This window comes from Haemaphysalis longicornis, unplaced genomic scaffold (genome assembly GCF_048455015.1).
Source record: "Haemaphysalis longicornis isolate Haplotype H1 unplaced genomic scaffold, Haemaphysalis longicornis Haplotype H1 scaffold_6, whole genome shotgun sequence".
Taxonomy (NCBI): Eukaryota; Metazoa; Arthropoda; class Arachnida; order Ixodida; family Ixodidae; genus Haemaphysalis; species Haemaphysalis longicornis.
Genome location: NW_027526407.1, coordinates 159001235 through 159017129, shown reverse-complemented (window position 1 = coordinate 159017129; position 15895 = coordinate 159001235). Strand labels below are relative to the sequence as shown.

The window sequence follows — 15895 nt, the reverse complement described above, 5'->3', positions numbered from 1 at the left end:
GAGTAGCATAATTATAGAAACTGTGCTTATATAAGCGTCTCGTTCAAGCATTCCTTGATTTTGCGGCATGTGTGCTTGGCGCTTGCTCTCCTCCTCGTTAGTTTATACCCTCTCATTGTCTCTGCGACGGCGTTACCACAGTTCGTCCCATGAAAGCATCGGGCAAAAAAAGCTTGGTTTTTAAAAGACTGGTTTTTCCTGCTGCCAATAACACTGATTTTATTGCGAACTTCAGAGAAATAATGGAGCTTGTGGAGAAAACTTGCCTATGACATCCACGCTGGGGTCTTAGGATGTACGAGAGCATAGCGTTCGATAGGAGCGTTTTGAAACGGACTGGTTACATGTTGCAGTTTGCGTGCTACACTTAGCTGTCTAAAGAAAGCGCAAAACTAGCAGCAGCAATTTTTAATTTCCGTGACACAGGAAAGACAGCTACGCTTGTGTGGCATAAAGGGACCCTGGAGCACTTCTTTCAACTTACTAAGGCTTGACGCTCTAGTTTGTCACTTCTTCCGTCCTCGTCCCTGCGCTGTTTTTAGTGTTCTTTCAACTTTTTTTCGAAATCTTAAATGCTTGCAGAATGTAGCCACCCAGCACACAAAGTACTTAAAATAGGGGCTCGCAAAGTACCTCAGCAAAATATTACTGCTCTATGGCCACCAGATAACTTGCAAACTCACCCACCGCGGTGGCTAAGTGGCTAAGGGGTCGCGCTGCTGAGCACGAGGTCGCGTGTTCGATTCCCGGCTGGGGCGGCCGCTTTTCTGATGGAGGCGAAAGCAGAAACGCCCGTGTGTACGAGATTTCGGCGCATGTTAAAGATCCCCAGGTGTTCAAAATTAATCCGGAGCCCTCCACTACGGCGCCCCTCATCGCTGGCGTTGCGTCGGCGCGTTAAACCTTACAATCAAATCAATCAACTTGCAAACTCCCTCCAAAGATTTTTCTATCTTTCCCGGTCTTGGCGTTCTTCAACTGCTCGAATTACGTCATTAAGGCCACGTAGCGGATGTTGGGCGGTTTTCCTTAAGTTGCAGCAATGAACTCATTTGGTAGGAACTTAAAAAAAGCACAAAAAAAGCACGCACGTAAGACGTATCTGCTGCGACGAGAAAATCAAGCAGTGCAGCTCCGTGCAGGAGAAAACTATAGCTTTCGCAGTGCTTGCAGACGCAAAAGAAAGAGTGAAAGCATTTATCGAAAGTGTTGCAGGGTCCCTTTAAGATGTGGACTTGAAAGGTCACGGCTTCTCTTTAACAGCAGAGTTCTTGTAGCTGGCCGTATTGTGGCGTGTAAGGCCCGAAGCATTAAAAATACTAAGAAAATGCCGAGCGCTCGTGAGCTCGTGCCCCGCGGATACCGCCCAGCGTCCTGGGCTCGCGCAGTGGCTTTATAAAAAAAAAATGGCGAAGACTGTGAGGAACACCTCCCGTTACCTAGCAACCAACAACGCCACAGCTGGGGGCAACACCTGCTCCACGTTACCTTGACGTGACTCCAGCAACGCCCGGCATGAGTCGTCCACGTACGCGGCGGCGCTGCGCCCCAGCTGCCGTCAACCGCTACCACCCATGCAATGTTGGAATTAAACACGGCGATAGCGATGATGACTACTTACCAGCACAGAGCATAGCGACGACGCAACGGATAAATAAACAATTGGAAACTTCTACAAATGCATGGTGATGTCTCATTCAGTGCTCACGTAGAGAGAAATCTTGCAGCTTCGCTGTGGTTCAAGCCTTCAGCAACTTAGTGGAAGCTTCACCAGTTTCTTTGGCATTCCTAGGTTTGTGTTTGTTAAAAATTTAAACTGGGAAACAGCGCTTCAAACGAGGACAGCGAAGAAGAAGCCACAGACTAGCACAGACACTAGACAGCGCTTCTTCTTCGCTGTCCTCGTTTAAAGCGCTGTTTCCAAGTTTAAATATGAACCAACTAGCCCAAACCCAAACATTAGTTGTTAAAAATGCCTGCCGTGGCTATTATAGAGCTGAGCGAACTGGTAAAGGCTGATTCTGTAAAATTAAAATAAAGTCGTATTGTGTCTTCATGGCGCCTTAGTTTGTGGTCACTCTTCTGGTCACTCTTTCTTTGAGGCGCATGGGCACACTTATCTATTGACGAATGGTAGGAAAAAGTGCTATAATTTGGGCCCCCTCATCCGCAGAGGCTGTGGAGTGGACCCACCTGTTGGTACTCCTTTCGTTTCTTCAAAGACTTACTTACAAATATGGCATGCCCATTACCAAGCACTAATTTGGTTTTAATAGAACAGCTGTTGAAGTCGAGACAAACCCGTCCATCTCAACAAGAAACCTCGAAGCCTAAAAAATAATATCTGGTTAGAGTGGTCCCGGCAATCTAACCCGGAACCATTACGCCGTGAAACCACCAACCGAACCACTGGCCACCTAAAGTTCCGAGGGTTGTGCGTTTAGCAGCGGCGAGAACAATAAAATGTGCAGGAAAGAAAAAAGCGCTTCCCGTGGTAGAATTAGACCTTGCGCCCCTCGCGTTATGAAACCGGGGCCTATGCGATTGCGCTATTGTACCAAACGCTACACTGGCCGAGTTTCAGCAGTTTCGCGTGGGCCGTGAAGGACCGTACTGCGCAAGCGCGAAGAGCATGAGATTGAATTGAATTTCAATTGGATTGGCTTGGCTTGCATTTGATTGGATTTGGATTGGATTGCATTGGATCTGAAATACATTTGATTTTGATTGGATTTGATTGGATTGGATTGGATCTGAAATTGTATTTGAAATACAATTGTAGTACGGGTCTGTAGAAAATTGGGTCTACACATCCGCCAGTCTGCGCATTCCAGAGGAGTGACGTCATAGCCGCGGCAGACGCACTGGCGCCGGCGCGTGCCCGGCTGTCAGCTCCGTTGCGCAGTAGCCAAATCTGTCACTGCACTGGAGCCATTTGATAGCCGTTTCGCGTGGCTCCTGGAGAGCCGTGCTGCTCATGCGCGAGGAGCAGTGACTGGACTGGACTGGATTGAATTGGAATAGAAATCATTTTATCAGCAGTAAGCATATTTATCAGCTAATCCTAGACAACCAGGAAACCTAAGAATAACCAGCTGAACCTTAGCTCACGCTACGCATACCCTGCTATAGCGGAGCTAAGCCACTGCTAATTTTCATCGCATTCCGGGCGCGCAGCATTTCTTTTGTGTTCGTAGCGTGGGCGTTGACTTTGTACTTGGCAGCTGGTTCCAGCGCATGCTTACCCGGTCCACTTTGGCAGACATGTGAAAGACTCCGTACTAAACCATCTGGACTGGCCATGTCATGAAGAACTTTCAACGGAAAATTTGTAAGTAAGTGTGAAATGCAGCAGTGTGGTATCCGACTAACAGAGAGGGGCCGAAACCTCTGCTGTTTGTCCAGCTTTGCACCACTAGTGGAGGCTGCGCCTTTTTCTTTTTCACTGCTTTGCTGTGAATCGGGCACATTATTGAATTGAAATTTATTCCGCAGCAATAAAATGTTACGAGGAGGACAGGTAAAAGCTGTGGAAACAGCTTGAGAGGCCCTGACCCCCTGCAGCACGGGGCGGCGTACAAAGCATGCGGCTAAGCATTACAAGCCTTCATAGAAAAACACATTGAGGTTTTGCATTGTCATTTGAACACAAAAAAAATAAGATACAAGTACACGTTTCCACAACACATCATTATACAAACATTAGGCGGAGTTCTTTTAACAATATAGAGGATACGTCAATGTTTGCTGACATTACTATACGGTTTAAAACTGTAGGTAATTGAAATTTTAACATTTGATTTCCGCAATTAGTTCTGCATTTAGCGACATGCCACACTTCAGGATGGCGTACATTATATGCCGGGATGTTTTTCTTTAAATTTGCTATGCTGGTGACGGCATCATTATTTTTCAATATACCTAGTTTATATGAACGACATAATTTATAATCATACATTGATGGAACCTGAATTATTTGGTATCTCCTAAATAATTCAGTGGTATGGCTGCGATAGGGCACTTTACAAGCTAGACGTAAAGCTTTTTTCGTAAAGACGTAAAGACGTAAAGCTATTAAATTAGAAAGGTGAACTCGGGATCTCCACGAAATGCCTCGCTAGGTTACAGATCAGCTACACAGAAAAAAAAACATTTTCTTACATGGTATCAATTGAGCACAAAGCGCAAGACAAAAAATGAAACTAAACAAGACGAGCGCTGACCCTCAACTGAAAATTTACCCGCTGCGGTGGCTCAATGGCTATGGTGTTGCGCTGCTAAGCACGAGTTTGCGGGTTCGATTGCCGGCCGCGGCGGCCGGTTTTCTGATGGAGGCAAAAAGCAAAAACGCCTGTGTGTACGAGATTTTGGTGCACGTTAAGATCCCCAGGTGGTCAAAATTAATCCGGAGCCCTACACTATGGCGCGCCTGATCGCCTGCGTTGCGTCGGCGAGTTAAACCCTACAATCAAATCAAAATCAACTGAAAATTTATTCGACAAGTTGTTCTATTTAAACAATAAACATATTGTGTGCTTACAGCTGTGAGCATAGTTCCAGAGCCAGTACCGAATGACAAGACTGTATGTCCCGCCATCAGTGGCAACGATACCGAGAAGAAGATACCGGCTGAAGGCGGCGCGTATCAGTAAGCCCTCTTTAGCCCTGAGACTAGCAGAAATTAGCTTCTCGGAAAAGTCATTACGGCGATTAGATCATGCCCGATAGATCATGCTGTTTATGAGTTACTAGTTTATGTATATTTCTCTTGAATGTTTCTTTGTGTGTTCCGCTATTTCCTTGTGCATGCGTGGAACTCATCTTGCTTACTGCTTAAAAAAGAATAACTAGATGAAAAAAATTTCAGTTGAGAGTCAGCGCACATCTTGTTCATCTTCCTTTCGTGTCTTGTACTTCGCGCTTAATTTAAATCATCAACTCCTACCAACTTGCCAAACTATCAACCTTAATTCATTTCCGTGGAATTTTACAGAGCATAATTTTATATCACTGTACAAGATATACAACCAGAGGTGGACATGGTAAACACACCAGGAGTGGTAGCACTCCAGGTGGCAGCAGCAGAGGTCATATTGCGCGCTAAAAATAAAGCAGCCAAACAGAATTGTGCCACCTTGCGATCAACCAAGTACAGGCTTAGCTCCGGTATGTTTGGGCTGTCACTGCAGCCTAATGCCACGATGTCAGGACGAGGAGTCTTTATCCAGAAAAGTGGATGATCAGAGCCACGGATGCATGCAGGCTGCCCTAGTTCCGGCCTGTTGTTCGCAAGACAGGGCGGTGCGAAAGAGACTTCAAGCCGTGGGCTCCGACGATACGCCAAGGTCGATGCACCCGACTGTGAAAAACAGAGCACAGGCTTAGACTCGGTTTCTTCGTGCCGCCACTGCCGCCGAGTCGGGGTGAGGTTTATTTCGCCAAGCCTGTCTAAGGCAGGACACACGTCGTTCAATTCTCCTGCGTCGGCAGCGCAATTCTCGGGAGGGAACCGGTGTCAAAGGATGAAGAACGGTATATTAAAGACGATAGTCTTTCTTAGGCCACTTCAACGCAGAAATTTTGGTCGGTCTGTACGTCAGGCTGTCTATCTGTGACTCGATTCAGCCACCCGGCCAAAGTGAAATAAAAGCTGCGCCATAGTCTTATATACTCACAGCCAAATCGAAGCGTCTAAGTTCGGTTTAAACGTTCATACTTCTCAATATTGTTCATCAAGAACAAGACTGTACGCAAATATAAGGCAGAAATATAATACACGAGGGATATTTGCAGTGTTCCTTTATTAAAACATACATGTATGTTTGGTTTTTGCGATAGCAAATGAAATCCTACTTCAACTGCAGAAAACCGTCGCCTGCTTTTGCCCGCGCTACCTGGCTGCATTTAAACAATCAAACGGCAATAGCAACGAAAGGTTTGATTATATATGCTCCACGTTCCGCTTGGAACGCTCGTTGGGTAGGGCAACGTGGTTCTTCAAACGTTGTAGTAGGGTGCCTCGATTCACGCGCATCTCCGCCGTACGGCAGCGCTGGCATCGAGGCACCCGACTGAAAGCAGGGGAACGCGGCAAATCTGAATTGAATAGAGCAAACCTCTAGCGTGTTATCTTCGAAGGAATGCGACGGGGGAGGAACAGCATAAGAGGTGAGCGCGAAAGAGAAGGAAGGCATCAACTTGCCAGGGGCGCTAGTCGACTATCGTCTTTCCGTAGTTTATCAATAGCACCGCTGTGAGATTTGTAGGAGCACTTTCTAACAGGCGAGGCCTACTTCAGAACTGGACCACCGAGTTCAGTTCAGAAGGCATTTCGCCGCTGAATCGAAGGACGCGGGTCGGATCCAGGCCATTGCTTTTCGGGTCGAGGCGAAAATCCCCGCGTGCTGAGTGGTTGTTGTTGTTGTTCCTTTGTGTGTGGTGCATACCCACTAGGTGGATTGGCCAGGATCGAGAGCTTTATTGGGTTCTAATGTGCCCAATTTGGGAAACTAAAGATTTTTTTAGAATAATCGCTAAAAAAAACAGGTATTTGTAGAAGAAAAGTGCGCACTATGCCGGATTCTGCAAGAAAAGTCTGTGCGGGAATTGGGAAGAAAAGGCTTTTGTTTTGTCTGCGTAGAGCTCAAATAAACTCACGAAGAGCGGCTAGCAGGGTAGGCGCCTTGTCTCTGAGACGTAGGTGTGGACTTCTGCATCTAAATTCCTATGTGTAAACACCATCGATATGTCACCAAACGAAAGATTTCAGCGCACGTTCAAGATCCTCGCAATCGCCATCATCGTCATGAACAACGACAGCCGACTCAGGTCCACTGAAGTACGAAGTCCGCTCCCATTTACCTCGAACCGCTCTTGCCCTGCGCCACTCGAGTACGTTCCTTTCCCCCGAATTCCCTGGCCTCACTCAAGGTGGTCAAAATTACACCGGTGCCCTCCAACACGGCGCGCCTGATAGCCAGGGGGTGGCATCATCGTGTTAAACTCCATAATAATTTTAATATATCAACAGTTACTTGAATAATCCAAAGCTCATTACTCAACTGTACGATCGAGAAACGCGCGCGAGTGCTGAAGATGTAGCAGTACGGTGGTTCTGATACGCGCGGGGTAGTTCAGATTGTCATTCAAAAGCACTGCCGAATCAGTGGAAGACGGAATTGGAGAGAATGTAGAATCTTGAACAGAGCACAGAGAAGCAGGCGGTCAGTTTTTGGCGCTCATGACAATACGTTTGTTTCTAAATTCCCGCTCCCTATTTCAAACTCTGTAACGCTATCCGAGACAGGACAGCGGGTAGTGCTGAGTAATTGCGAGAACACATACGCCTACTTAAGTTCTATCAAGTTGATTTCAAATATACGAACAAAAGTGCGCATGGTTTTCATCTTAAAAAAACAGGCATGGTTTTCAGTGCATGATTCGCTGCGTGTCCTGGCGAGGAGCCGCGCATGCGCACGAGGATCTCCTGCGAGAGTTGTGGGGAGCGCCTTGGCACACCTTCTGGCCTAGAGGGTGTTGCCCGGAGCCCCTCGCCGTGAGCTCCCTTCCCTTGTTCTCCTCGCCTGCCGTGCGGCTACGGGGCCGCAAGACTTGGGAGAGGCGGGTGCCCGAGTGATGGCGCGAGGGAACGTGTAGGAGCGGGCGGTGCCATGGTGGTGAAGAAGAACCGCGCGCGGAGACTCGGACTCGGGACGGACAGAGTGTTCTGGTGATGGTGTGTGTGTGTATGCCTGGTATGCCCGGACGGGCGACAGCGCGTTGGAAGATGTAAGTAAAGAGTTCTTTCACGCAACCACAGTGTGCCTCATTCCTTGGCATGCCGTAGAGAGCAGGCCCACAGAGTTTACGTCCAACCTTTGTACGAAAAGCCGTCGTTGGAAGTGCGAACAGTCATAAGTGGCGCGTTGCGTGCCGGTTTAGATAACATTATCTAACTTTGCCGCAATTTTAAAGTAAAACAGTATTGTTCCGTGTGCTCTTTTCACCATTCACAGTGACGAATGAAAGCGTCAACATGGACCCAACGTGGCGGTTATCCAAATGAATTTGCTCTCACGCCGAATGATGCTCATTTTCCCCCACGGTGGCAAAGGAACCCTAGTAACTGATGCCTAGTGTACGTGATCTTGCCGTCGCCAAGGAGCACAGTGTGAACCGTAAGCCCCGCGTTTTGTTGTTCGTATGTCAGTGTATCTTCATAGCACTTCCACAGCTCACCACGCATAAGGGATGCAACAAATCTCTATAGACGCCTATTTGTCAGGCCATGAGCATTTGTGGGGTGGGATTGTAACTTCATAGCTATCAGAAACGGGCGCAGGAGGTACTCTGGCATCGGCACGTCATAGAAAGAAAATCAACGCGGACATGAAAGCAGTCACGTTCAGTGCTGTGGTAGATAATTTTTTTTTGTCTACGCCGCAGTTTCCCACTTTTTTAACCTGTGTCCGCGAGTTTATAAACATACCCCACTACCTGTTGCTGTCGGCTTTTTTGCAGCTGCTTTTATGTCTTAGATGGACTCGTGTTCGGTTTAGGGTGTTAAACAGCACCACCTACGCTTACTTTGGGCCCCCCAAGGGACACAGAAGGGACACAGTTTTAGCGTGAACAAAATGCTCTCACCTGTGGGGCTCAGCAGCATTTGACCGATTCTTAAAGGACCGTGATGCGATAATGAACTGCTCACGTTTTTGTACGAAACGGGATAGTCACATCACGCTGACACCATAAATTGAAACTGCCTCTATGAAAACAACACAGAACAAGATATTTTCAGTAATTCATTCTTCTTATTGGCAAAGTTCGTTCCTAGCACGCCGCCACATGCAAGAGTGCCGTGTCATGAATAATTATGGTGCGAGGTCGTGTTTACTCAGAGTTTTTATTTTGACTGCGCACTCTTATAGCTGACTAAATTCAGCAAAAAAATCCTTCGTCTTTTTTAACCAAATTAACACTCTGAAGTTCACCAGAAAAGGCAAATGTTCATACACAGACCATCACTGCCTCAATTTTTATATGCTCACGATAGGAGGCAAAATGCGAGCGGGAATACGGAATCACAATTGCATATGCAGTAGAATCACGATAATTTGAACTCTTAGGGACCACTGAATTTCTTGTATTTTCAGAAGTTCTCATGACTCTGAAGTTCTCATGACTCGGGGCAACATATCGCCTGGTGTTGTAACAAATCATTCACGTATATTTAAAATACAGCCTTCGCACACAACTCGAAAGGGTGACGCGTGTCATTTTTTTACATGCCTCCCCTACTCCGCCTGCCATCTTTTTAACAGGAAAGTGTTTTATTCACGGATACACGAAGATATCGCTGACCCCATATTTGTCGCGGAAGTGACGCCAGTACAACCAAGCAAGCGGCCTGTAAAGGGTGCCCCCTGCACACAGGGTTTTCTTGCGGGGAAGCAATCTTTAGTACTAAAGAGTACGAACTAAGAGCTAAGAGCTCTGTGGGGAAGTATTCACAAAATGATGGGGTATGCGTGGTCTGCAGAAAAGAAACAGAAACTATGCGGCACATAGTGTTATAATGTGGGGGTATCCATCCAAATGTACATGAGGGCAATATTTGGCTTCCAGAAGCCCTAGGATTTAAGAGTAGCACAGATGAAGTTACCTTCAAGGCTGTCGAGGGAACGAAAAGAAGATAAGAATGCTGGTGGACGAAAAGCAGAGAGAGGAATATTGCCTAGGACAGTTACCACCTGTAACAGAAAAAAAGTATTTTGTGCCTAATAAGCTTTTTGTGCCTGCCCTAAGCAGCGCTAGTATTAAACCAAGAGTATAAAACATAGGTATATTAGTCCTTTTATCTAAGATCACAGGGGCAACCAGTAGCAATCACATCATCATCATTATCAAGTACGTTATACTTAGGGTTGTTTGTTTTCAGGTTTTATATTTTAACATGAAAGTTTTTTTATGCCGCGACACGCCAACATTGTACTGTCGTCATATCCGTCACAAAAATAAAGCCAGTACACCTTTGCGAAAGCGACCCGCCAGCAGGACGTCGCTCGCCAAGCACACCCACAAGACAGCCGTCAACCCCCCAATCATGCTCAGCTGCAGATTTCGCTGCACATTTCACTTTCGTGCTTTACTGATTCCCATGACATAGGAATCAACCAATTTTTTTTGTGCTACCTAAATCCACGCTCGGTTGCAGGCGCGTGGGTTTTTGCTTTGACACGGGTGTGCTGCTAATCGGCTTTATTTTTTCTGTTATTGGCACAAGGGTCAAAACATGCAGCTACAATGGGCAAATGCAGCCGATTTTTTCCGAATTTACGCCAAAAGATCAGTTTGAACTAGGGGTATTTCAAGTAGTTTGAAAAGATACCCGGCCAACGAAATTTATCAAGTTTGTAATAAAATAACCGTAAGTTTGAATTATCTGAGTTTGAATTGTGGCGTGTTTAGAGTACTCCGTCTTTATGCTCGTTACAAACGCTCTGGCAAGAAACAATGTGGCTATGAAAATGTATTTGCACGGGCTCTCCCATCCCATGGTATTCCAACCTGCACCGGTCACTGGCCACTCGCTTTTCAAGTACGGAACATTGTAAAATAAAAGACTTGTATTTGCAAGGGAGGACAAGGAAGACGATGTCCTCCGTGCACTTGGAGGACAAGGAAGACGCTGTGCGGAAGCATTTTAATATTTCTAATACCCTAAGGGTCACTGCGTTGAAGAGGAAAGTGGGCAACAAAAAAACAAACTATTACGAAAAATGCAGAACAAACAAAGTCTAATGACCACATATCATCTCTTACAAACGAGGTTAAAACTGTAACTAAAGTGGCAATCTTGCTATTGCAAAATAACAAGTGCGGCTAAATTATGCACGTGGTTTTAGGGTAATACAATAGGCATGTTACAGTTCCGTGTCTAGTTTTGGCATTTCTGGCAGAAAGTAATAAAAAACTACAACAGACACCGAGCAAATGGGATTCTCGGAAAGCAATGTATGGTAATATATGGTAGCAATATCAGAAGGAAGACTGTATCAGTCTCTACAAGCAAGACGGATGATCGAATGAAAAAAAGGCTTTGGTGAGCAAAAAAGAACGCCAACATTATGAACATGATCCAGACACCAAGATACGTCTGAAGAGGGAGCAAGCAATGCGTGGCCATGTATGGTGTATGAATATAGTTTACGGAATAACGCAAGCGTGCCATTTTGCGTCGTTAGTTTTCAAGTTTTATCTCTTTCTGGAAACGCTGGCTGTTCACTGGTTCAAAATATTAAATTTGCAACGTTATTTTGAATCTTTTCTAGCCGGTTTCTCAGAACTTCAGTAATTGGGTAACATATCAGTGATGCATAGTCAAGTTGTGAACGCACAAGTGACTTAAAAAGAAGCAGTGTTATCGAAGGAGGGGTGGAATTAAAATTTCCTCTTATGTAGTCAAGCATGCGTTGGCTTTGTTGGTCATTTTGTTTTGTGCACTTACAAAGATAGGTCAGAGGTGATAACAATGTCCAAGTATGTGTAAGAAGTAACCGATTCAAGGGTGTGGCCGTCGAGGAACTATGACTGCGTGCTAGTATTGATGCGTAAAATTTACATTGATTTGTGTTTTTTTAGTATTTAAGTAACCTGCCATGTACTGCACAAGTAGCATATGACATTGATGTTTAATGGAAGTGGGCGGATATAAGTACCGTTATTTATCTCCCGAAAACTCGGACAATTGTCAGCAAATGCACTGAGATGACACATTTGGGCAAGTCCCTCACGTAGATCAGAAAAAAATAGCTGCCCACACGTGGTGTCCAGAGGCACAGCTGAAACAACCGGGTTTAGAAATGAATTGGTATGATTAGGTATGAGAAATTTCTGGTGATGCGCGAGGAAGCGCTCAATGCAGCTTAGTATGCCATTGTCCAGATCAAGATTTCGTAGTTTGAGTAGGAGTAACGCAGAACTTCACCAAATGCTCCAGGAAAATAGAAAAAAGATGAAGTTCGTTAATGAATGGGCGCCATAGAACAAACAAAAGTAACTTGGGTTCGCATGAAAAAAATGTTATTTTGACGCCGTTATCTTAGGGCGCAGCCCTTTGGCGGCCGTTTCTGGGCTCAGCAGCGTCACCGTCCTAACTGAGTGAATGATGACAAGACGACGGGTGGAAGAAATGCTGTGCCCGAGGACGCGGGTTCGATTCCCGCCAGCGGTAGCCGTTTTCCTGATGGAAGAAACATCCCCCTCGCGAGGGGCACGATCGAATGCAGAGCATTTCCGGGGGCGCACGACGTTAAGTAGTTTGCGTTACGTTAATGTTGTTGCACTTGTGGCAACTGCTGACGAGAGAGCGCGGCGATGAGTGCGTTCCAGCCTCGCCGACACCCGCCTTTATCACGCCACGATCGCGCCACGCGCGCGCGATGCTGACGCCACGATCACGCCACAGATGTTGTTGATCCCGCGACGCGCGCGCCCCCACCTGTTGGGCGCGAACCGACCGCGGTGAGAGGGCGCGATGCGAGCGGAGAGCAGGCGAGGAGGAGCGGGGCTGACGAGAGAGCGCGGCGATGAGTGCATTCCAGCCTCGCCGACACCCGCCTTTATCACGCCACGATCGCGCCGAGAGGGCGCACCTGCGAGCGATGCGGACTACTACGGACGCCTAGAACGGGTGACATCGTGAGTTAAAGAAATGCTCTGCATTTAAAAGACTTCAGTGGGCACGGCAACAAGTGTTCAACCATCCTGACCAAGCCTGTCCCCCTTTTAAATGCAGAGCATTTCTTTAACTCACGATGTCACACGGCGTTGTCGGCGTTGGCATGCCTCGGCGTCCGCAACAGCCGTTCCAGGTGCGCTCTCTCCCCCACTCCTCCTCGCCTGCTCTCCGCTGCTCGTCGCGTGTTCTCATGCATTCGTCGGCGGTCGCAGTTGATAAGCGCCCTTTCCCCCACTACTCCTCGCCTGCTCTCCGCTGCTCCTCGCGTGTTCTCTTGCGCTCGTCGGCGGTCGCAGTTGATAAGCGATGGAAGCAAGACCTTCAACTAGTACCTCGACGCAATCCAACATCAGCGCCGAAGCACCAGTTCAAGACGTCGTACCATCGTCTTCGTCGACGGCGGCAGAAGACAAGGCGGCGAGGCGGCGGGCTGCCGACGCCGAGCGCAAACGTCGTAAGCGCGCTGCCGACGCCGAACTTCGTGAACGCGAAACCGCGGCCAGACGTCAACGTCGACAAGCGGATCCCGAGCAGCGTGCACGAGAAGCAGCGGCCAGGCGTCAGCGTCAAGAAGCGGACCCTTCGAGTCGAGAGCAAGACACAGCTTCGAAACGTCAGTGTCGGGCTGTGGACCCGGCCGTACGGCAACGAGAGGCGGCGGCGAGCAAGCGTCGTCGTCTGGAGGCCGCCGCCGTCCCGGAACCCGCCGTCGCGGAAGCCGTCGGGCAACGTCAACGGGACTTTGGGAATGCCGACACGCGCTTTTGTACAGATGCTGATCGGCGGCGTTCTGACCGGCTCCGTCAGACAGTCGCTGCCATCGTGGCCCCCGGATCCCGCTTTCAATTATCGTTCACTATCTTCACGCATGCCCGGATCAAGCAACTATCTTCACCGACTCCACTCATATCAACCGTTTCAAGATAGAGTGGTTCTTCGGTCGGTTACGTCACCAACTGCACGAGCTAGAAAGCCTGGCGTCCAGTGCTTTCGCTTTAGTGGGACGGCAACAAGTGTTCAACCATGCTGACCAAGCCTGTCCCCCTTTTCGTAGATGCTGCTTATCGGTGGCGTTCTGATAGGCTCCGTCGGATCGTCGCTGCCATCGCGGCCCCCGGATTTCGCTTTCAATCATCGTCCACTATTTTCACGCATGCCCGGATCAAGCAACCATCTTCACCGACTTGACTACTATAAACCGTTTCAAGACAGCGTGGCACTTCGGTCGGTTACCTCACCAACTCCACGCGCTATAAAGCCTGGCGTCCCGTGCTTTCGCTTCAGTGGGCATGGCGACAAGTGTTCAGCTATGCTGACCAAGCCTGTCCCCCTTTTTGTACAGGTTGGTTGCACTCCTGGCTCTCTAAGAACTAGCAATAGATTCCTTGTTATACTGCAGTACCCACGGACGTGTATTGTCATTGTGTACGACTGTGTTCTCGCCAGTTAGCTATTGCTCTGCGGGGACTTCGATACAAACCACGCGATTGAGGAAGTTCTGAAGAGCTTGGTCGAATGACAGCAGGCTAGTCTACTGTCTATTGCGGAGTTGAAAGCGCAGATGGCTGAATGTAATGTAGTTATTAACGCCTTGAGCGTGAAGTGAACGAGCTGGACAAGTCTCAATAGAGCACGAGCTCGCCAAATAGTACGGATGATGCCATAGGTGACACGTTAGCTTTATTGCAGTCAATAATTGCCACTAATTCAGGCAAGCTTACTGGACCAGAAGACCGTAGTCGCCGCTCTAATCTTGTGATATTCGGCTTACCAGAAGCTCACAAAGGAACGGAAGATGATCTTAAAACACAAGTAATAGACGGTTTGTTTTATAAGAAGTTGGAAGTTAAATGCTCCTCTGTGGGTAGAATTCACAGATTAGGGCGTCGTGGACAGACCCGCCCGGTTATTTTGTACCTTCAGGATTACAACGAAAAGGTAGGAATACTTAAAAAGGCGAAAAAGCTAAAAGTAACTAGAATCTTCATAGAAAATGACTTCTCTCGGCAAACCCTCCGAAAGCGAAAACTGCTGCGAGAAAGCGCCAAGTTAGAAAAGGACAACGAAAAAAAAGTTTATCTGGTCAACGATAAACTTCACATCGATGACGATGTTTTCCTTTGGGACGACGTTCATAACACACGAGTGAAATATAGTCCAAACCAAATCCTTCTGGAGAATGCATGACAAAGCAACAACACTTCACTCCAGAAATTTTGCCTGCTGAACATCAACGCAAGAAGTATTGTGAACAAAACTAGTGAACTTGAAAGCATTTTGTTGTGCTATTATTCTGATCTCGTAGTATTAACCGAAACATGGCTTCATGACGTCATATGACAATGTGATGTTGTGCCCCCTCTGTACCGAAATTACAGGCGCGACATAACCTCCCTCGGCGGCGGCGTCGCAATTATAGTAAAAACTAATATAATTTGCTCGACCAAATAGATGATCATGAGAGCTTATGTGTTCGTATTAACTGCCAAGAAAAATCAATCGTCTTGATTGCTGCGTACCGTGCACCCTCCACTGGCGATACTTGACGACACTTTACGATTACATAAACAGGCACTCCAAAAGTTGCATCATTTTAGCCGGCGACTTGAACCTCCCAAGCATAAATTGGCCTAATCTGTCTTCACTTTCCCTCCCTCGCGGATCACATTATCTTCGACATTATGCTTCCCTGCAATCTTAACCAAGCAGTCAACATTCGAACACGAGTGCAGGGAGCATCTTCTTCTATTTTGGATCCTATTTTTTACAGTGCAACCTTATCCGAAACACAAGTAAAAGTTGTAGATGGTTTATACGACCACCCACAGGTGGTTTTCACGTGCCGTTTCCAAAGCCCGATATCAAATGTTCCAACAAAGCCCAAAAGAATTGAAGATTTTTGTAGGGTGAATGACAAAAGTGTACTCGATTATTTTGAACTAGCACTGGAGAAGTTCACTGGAGAAACTTTCCAATCCATCTGCCATTATTGCGTCGATAACTTTATACCGGTTAAAACGAAGCGCATGCGCCACTCGAACCCCTGGATTAATCGGGAAATAATTCATCTAATACGGAAAATAAAAAGGTACAAAAAATGCAGAGTTAACAATTCGCTTATTCAAAGCTTAAGTTTCTCGCTAACCGAGAAAA

At 47.1% G+C, this 15895-nt stretch overlaps 1 protein-coding gene across 3 annotated transcripts in view; it reads left to right on the top strand.

The window, feature by feature from the left end:
* LOC144141229 (uncharacterized) overlaps positions 1-15895 on the top strand; it is a 321032-nt gene that overhangs the window by 195815 nt on the left and 109322 nt on the right. Inside the window, exon 3 of one of the 3 annotated variants that reach the window (XM_077672785.1) lies at positions 8016-8177. The exons of the other annotated variants lie outside the window; for them this stretch is intronic. The gene's annotated coding sequence lies outside the window, so the exon portion shown is untranslated. The remainder of the gene's footprint in view (positions 1-8015; positions 8178-15895) is intronic. 3 annotated transcript variants of the gene reach the window in all.